General features: G+C 39.7%; 1 protein-coding gene across 1 annotated transcript in view; it reads left to right on the top strand.

Annotated features, from left to right (window-relative positions):
- Positions 1 to 6589: 6589 nt before the first annotated feature.
- The window catches only part of LOC109371945 (neurabin-1-like), a gene marked incomplete at its 3' end in the record, with an annotated part of 3904 nt that continues 3622 nt past the window's right edge, over positions 6590 to 6871 (top strand). The window contains exon 1 of the mRNA XM_019624726.1: positions 6590 to 6670. The remainder of the gene's footprint in view (positions 6671 to 6871) is intronic.

The raw sequence follows: 6871 nt of genomic DNA on the forward strand, positions 1-6871 counted from the left end.
AACTATGTGTTAAAATAGTGATAATTAATGAGAGTCTATGTTCGATATCAGGATCATGGCTAAGAGCCTATGGAAAAGGCATTAACAACTTCAGAGCAAATTTTTTTATTATTTCTAAAAGCAGATGATCACATATACAAATTAAATACTAAAGTTTTAAAAAAATGCACTGTTTAAATTTTGTACAAAGTGGGACTATAGTGGACCTCCTCAAAGAAGTTTTATCACTAGAACTATGCTGAAAATGAAAATAAAATCACATAAATCTTCTGTTTAGTTGTAGACAAACAAAGGGTGTTTACTTAATTACTGTAATAATGAATTCACCAAGGCTGATGCCATGGAACACAGAAGCTATTGAGATATGTCTGTTATTCTTTGATTCCGTTGGTCATATTTTCACCATTAAGAGTGTTTCGGACAACTATTTCCTCCAACAGCTGTGTGCAAAGAAGAGCTTTTCTATCATATAGCTTAGGAACTAGGCTTAGCATCTCTAGGGTAAGAGTACTGAAAATGAATCCCAGTGAAATGTTTTCAATTTGAATCTCAATTTGACACTTTGCTACCTGTTTGCTCAGTGAAGGATCACCATGCTTTCTCTCCCATGTGTTTCAGTATTGAAATAATAAATTTCTTTGAAATGGAGTCAACAGCATGCAGAACCCAAGGAGACCAGAGTTCAGGTGCACCCTGTGGGTAGAGGATTGACAGATAGAGTCCCATTACAAGAGTCCTCTGCCAGGGGGACTAATCCGCTGAAAGTAAACCATGCCTCTGTGGAAAGGGATAAATACCTCACGCTTGCTTATTTATTTATTTACTTTTAAAATAAAGTTTTATATTTATTTCATACATACAGCAGTACTTCAAAATGCCTCATGGTTCTACAATCACATAAGCATTTCCCTTTCACAATTTAAAACATGTCTTTTAAAATTAATTTTTAAATAGTTGTCTTTTTGTGACATCGTGAATTGGTGTTTGACAATTAAATTTTTTCATTAAACTTAAAATGCTTATTGCGATAATATCCCAGAAATAAATATTTGCATATATCTAAAGGAAGTGGCAGGAAATATTCATACTTGCTTTTAAACATGCAATTTGCACCACTATGAAACTGAAAAGAATGGTTATAGCAGCTATTGTTTCAACCTTAGAAGCAGTTACAGTAATGAAAACATCATGTCATGTCTAGTCCAATTAAACTCTTGGTTTTCAGTATTTTATGTGGGAAACCAGATACAGTAAAAGTAGGGAAAAAGAGAAGATGCATCACTAGGGCCTACACACAATATGTAAATCTATTGTGCTTTATTTGTAAAGCAAAGATATTAATAATAACTTAAACATGACTTTCAGGAATCCCAAGAACTATATTTTATCATTCGTAGCAAATAAAAGTAAATACCCAAAATCTATCATGAGTCTCTTTTTAGGCTGAAAAGTCAAGATACTGGATGTGTTGTGCAATGAGAAATGGACCAAGATGATGGTATATATTTTCAATGGCATGTCCAAGTTGTGAATATAGGTAGAAAGTCACACTGAATCATTTTCAGTTCATTTGGGCAGAAACACTACCTTCCAGATTACAAAACCTATTTATTGATTTCAGCTTGATTTTGTAGCTAGCATCAAGAAATCAGACTGATGTGAAGGCAGCAGAGCTCTCTGATATTTACAAATGTAAAAGAATCAGTTATAACTAAACTTTTGGTAAAATGCATTATTACTATCAACATGTTTTTCTTTTTCTTTTTCTCTTTTGATAACCAAGTTCTTTATTATTAATAGTATACAAGTACAAAAATGACATAAAACACCACAGGTCACAATACCATCAAAGCTTCATTCAAGTTTAAGTCTAAGGAGCCAGATTTATTGTTTTCATTTTTTCATGTATTTCCTTCCCTCCTGCTTTATTATGTCAATCCCCTTGCCTGTCTCGCTTATGCCCTTTACTTGGATAACCTTGTTTCTATAGCACCTCTAAGTGGGTAGTGGGCCAGGAGCTTACCCCTCATGTACATAAGGTTGCATACCTGACTCAGGTCGAGCCAGCCCAACAGCCGCTCATTATTAGAGTTTTTTTTTTCTTTTGTGAGATAGTGAATTTGATCTGAGACCAGAGAATGTAATTAGTTAAAGAATGGTGGGTCCTAAAACTACAAAGCCACATACATAGATGCGGGGCTAATAGCTGTTTTATACCATGTGCATATTGATCAGTTCGCAAAAGTCTGATCTGCAGAGGAAAGCAGGAAAGACTCAGAAAAGCGGAATGAGAGCCCCTGTGAAGGGAGAGAATGAAAAAGAGGGGATCAGAAAAAGAGGGAATCAGAAAACGCAGGCTGTACCTCCTGCAAATGGGTTCAAAGAAATTTTCCCTAATAAAGACTTTTTATCTTGAGATAAAACAAAACGCACACAAATACACAAACACATACACATATATTTACATGTAGGTATATATTTATCCATTCTTCCTGGGCCATAAGCATCTTCCCATTAATGTTACACCCTCTCCTCACAGCCTATTGCATCAGGTAGGTATCTATAACTTCAGCGATTCCCTTATTATTACGCAATTGGGTCTTTCTATTTTTCATTATTTTGACATGGCAGATACATAGTGAAAAACACGAACTCTGCAGTTTAAAAGAACTACATTTGAATCCCAGTTCTGTAACCATGATCTTGGGCAAGTTATTAACCTGAGTTCCAATTTCCTCCTTTGTAAAATGGGGAAAATTTTACCTACCTCTCAAGTTTTTATGATGAGTAGAGCTAATTAGCGAACTGTTTATCACCACACCTTGTATATATAGCAGGCGCTGAAAAAAAATTACTAGCTATTACAGGATAGATTCTCATAAAAGGAAACGGTGGATGGAAGGCAATGAAAATTGTGCCGGCTCTTGATACTGCCCCGCTGCGTTAGCAAAGACTGAGCCTACATCCCCTGATAGACTGTAAGAACAGAAGAGCAGCACAAGCTTTCCCCTTGCACTTACATTTCTTCCCCCCAGCTTTGCCATGGGATTGGACATCTAGGACTCAGGGCTGCTTCTTCACGTTAGCCGTTGTTCACCACCTAACCTTTCCACCAAGACATTTTCCTCTTTCCTTTGATGGGGGAGGGGAGCACAAAAGACTTTGCATTGCTTGTCTTCTGTAGCTAATTTTGAACAAAGGTGCAAGCTGCAGGCTTTCAATCTTCATGCAACTGGAGTTTCTCTTGACCAGTGCAGTAGATAGACTTTCAGGGAATCAAGATGGAAACACACACCTTGCGAAACAGACTGGAAAGTGATTTTTTCCCCCCCAGGTGCAGTGTTAGGGAAAGCTGTGCTGTAGCACTATGATGGGCCAGGGCTGGCAGCTAAAATCAATATGTTTTTCTTATTAGTATTGGTAAAGAAACAGTAGTATGAGTAAAATATCCTTTTATACTAAAATTATGTGTAAAATTACCTAAAGGAATTGCTCTTCCATTACTTTGCTTACTTCATAAAGCAATTATTCTAAGTTTGTTCTATTCTTTTCTCTCTCTTTATGAACTTCTGTTAACACACTATCAGCCAGGTGCCTTTCTGCTCTGAATTTAGGAGTGATAGGCAGTCTTCAGGCTCAGCTTAGTCAATTTTCCTTACTCTTAAAATTCGATTCAGGCTTGATTTAAGTTTAGTTTCACAACTGCACCCAATTTTCACTTGACACACATGAAATTTTTAATTCTTTGAATCGTTATGCAGAATATCCATTATGAAAACTTCAAAAATACATTGAGAAACCCCCCAAAACAGTGTAAAATATATTTTGTACTTTTATCAACTGATGTTATGGTCCATTTTTACTAATCATGATGTTATTGGTTACAAAGGAAATCAGAATAACAGCCCACAATATTCTATGTAATTTATGAAAGACATCGTATGTGAAAATCGACCCCCTTCCCCAAGTACATTGCATTTTGGATGCCTTGCAGGTCAGTCCTAAACTTTACCTTTCACGCCTAACACTGCTCTTGCCCTTTACAATTGGAACATGTAAAACTTCTGATTTCATTCAGACTAGTTGTGGAGGGCGCAGCTCCATGGTCCATGTGGGAATCGAACCGGCAACCTTGGTGTGTGAGCCTGCGCTCTAACCACCTGACCTAACCAGCCGCCCCTGAACTAAGTTTTAGCTCTTATAAAGTCAATATACCGTATTTCCCCATGTATAAGACACACCTTACTTTTGGGGCCCGAAATCTGAAAAAAAAAGTATTACATAAAGTTATTGAACTCAAGTTTTATTTATCATGAAATGTATACAATTCCTCATCACTGTCAAAACTCCCAACCATTAGCTTGTCCTCATCTGTGTCTGATGACAAACCACTGTCTTCATATATTGCCTCGTCCTCAGAGGGAAATGCAAGTAAAAAAAAATCTACAACCACTGTATAAGACACACCCAGTTTTTAGACCCCAGATTTTTTGAAAAAGGGTGTGTCTTATACATGGGGGAATATGGTACCTGTCCTAATTTATAGAAGTGCAAATGTCTAGGACAGCATTGTCCAGTAGAAATTCCTGTGATGGAAATGTTCTGTACTACACTGGCCAATAGGGAGCCACTAGCCACATGTAGCTAATGAGTCCCTCAACTGTGGCTAGTGGGACTAAGGAACTGAATTTTTAATTGTATTTAATTTTAATTTGAAGTTAAATAGCCATATGTATGGGAGTAGTACTGGCCTTGTAGAGCCTTCAAACATTCAGATCAGTGTTAGAAGTGGAAAGCAGATTATGGGCAATCCAGGAATCTTAAATTATCAGCGTTATATTTTAAAAACTCTATCATTAATTCCTTCAGTATGACTTTTTCCAGAAGTTTCAAATTTCAAAAATTGAAATGCAAACCAACCAAATTCTTCAGGCTGCTTTTATGTATGAATCATCTTTTTGCAAAGAGGTGTAAGACTGATTTTATTGCCAACTCTGCTCCCCTCTTCTACAGACAGGACTCAGTGATTAGATTCCTGTATTTATTTAGGTTATTCTCCTAAAAAAAAAAAAAAACATGGTTTCCACACTACAAATAAATGACAGGAACTTTTCCACTAAATTATCCCAGACAGCACAAATGTTCTTTCCAAAAATGGAGACTGGAACCACAGCCCCCTCACATTGCCTGTTACATCTGTTTATGCTTATAGAAGTGACATCTACTTTGCAGACAGAGAATACCAATTTCTTGGGAAAGCACCCAGAATTTGGTGAGACTTGAAGAAAAAAATTTCACTGTTCAAAATAAAAGATACATAGAATTGAGTAGCTACAAAGCCCCTTTGGAATTAAGCTAGAAAAAAAGTTTCCTCCCAGAGGACAGATTCTGTGTATAGACTTGCCAGAGTTCCTATCCAGCCATAATCATTGACTAGCTGATAAAGCTGTGGGTTAAGTTGCAAAACTTAAACCTCAGTTTTCCTATCTGTAAGATACAGATAAATAATAGTTCTGTTGGAGAAACTTGTGTAAGACTTTGAAATGGGCTAAAGATTACTGGTTGTCCTTTCAATGGAATGCTGGATGTTATCTACAGCACGGTGGAGCTTGGTGGTTTTTCAGTTTTCTGTACCTTTGGACAGCCTTTTTTCTAGGCTATTTTGCTAATCTACAAGCTGTAGAAATTTATGGTAATGTAAATGGTTCGTATCTACGGAAATGTGAAATTATTTTGTTCCCTAGAGACAGAATTGTTACTGCCTGTAGAACAGATAATTCAAAACATTACATTTTAGTGCCTGGTACAATATTAACCAGTTTTGCCTTTATCCTGGTTCTTCATAAAGGTCTGTTTTTCACATTCTCATTCGAATGTGTTGCAATATCTCCCTAATTAGTGAATCAAATAACATTTTTAACACATCTTTGTATTTCTATGAGTCATGTTTTTCACCTTCTTGAAAAATTATCCTTTTGAGTTTTTACTCCATAGAGTTTTTAGGAGGATTGATTTAAAGGTGTATATTGACGGTCATGATCAGTTTTATATTTTGCAGTAAGGCTGTTACACTTCCAGTATATATTTTTTTTGGGGGGGGGTAGGAAGGGAGGAGAAAGGCGGAGGTACTGAGCTTTTATAAAATTGGGGGTCTGAAAATCATCTTCTGACGAGAATGTCTAAAACCCTCCTCATCCCTTTCCTGTTAGCCGTGGAGCCTTAAGGTGGAGGTGGGTGTTGGGTGGAGCGCAGCGGCATTGGTGGAGGCCACGCGGGGTCTGGGACCTGCGATCTGGGCCTAGGTGTAGGCCTTCCGGGCCAGGAGAATGGCCCCGGGGGGTTTAGATGCTCTGGGGTCATGGCGTGAACTGCAGATTTTGAGGTGCTCCAGCAGCTGGGAGGCCAAGACCCCTGTTCCCGCTGAGTCAACACCCAAGCAGAAAGCAGGTCAGGCCCCAGCAGGGCAGGCCTTGCTCCAGGCCGGGGAGGCCCGTCGCCCACCGCCGAGGGGGTGGGGCGGCCTCGCCTCGGGCCGGTGCTTTTCGCCCTCGGTTGGCCGCCAGAGGCTCCCTCTCTCTCCCTCTCCTGGGATTTTGCTGCCCGGCTCTCTCTCTCTCTCTCCCTCCCTCTCTCTCTCTCTGCGGCCCTACAGTTAATCCCATCAGCCGAGGTGAGGCACCTGTTACCCAGGCCTTCCTCACCCCCGAGGCCTCCCCCCCATCACACCCTGACTCCCCGCTCAGCCACACGGCCCGGCGCGGGTTGGCCGCACGTGGGCGAAGCCCCTTCCCGGGCCGGGACCCCGCGGCCCCAGGCCCGCCCGAGTGTGCCAGGGCGTAGGGGCCCGCCCGCCCGCAATGGCGTTGGCGAG

Source organism: Hipposideros armiger, unplaced genomic scaffold (genome assembly GCF_001890085.2).
Source record: "Hipposideros armiger isolate ML-2016 unplaced genomic scaffold, ASM189008v1 scaffold_603, whole genome shotgun sequence".
Classification (NCBI taxonomy): Eukaryota; Metazoa; Chordata; class Mammalia; order Chiroptera; family Hipposideridae; genus Hipposideros; species Hipposideros armiger.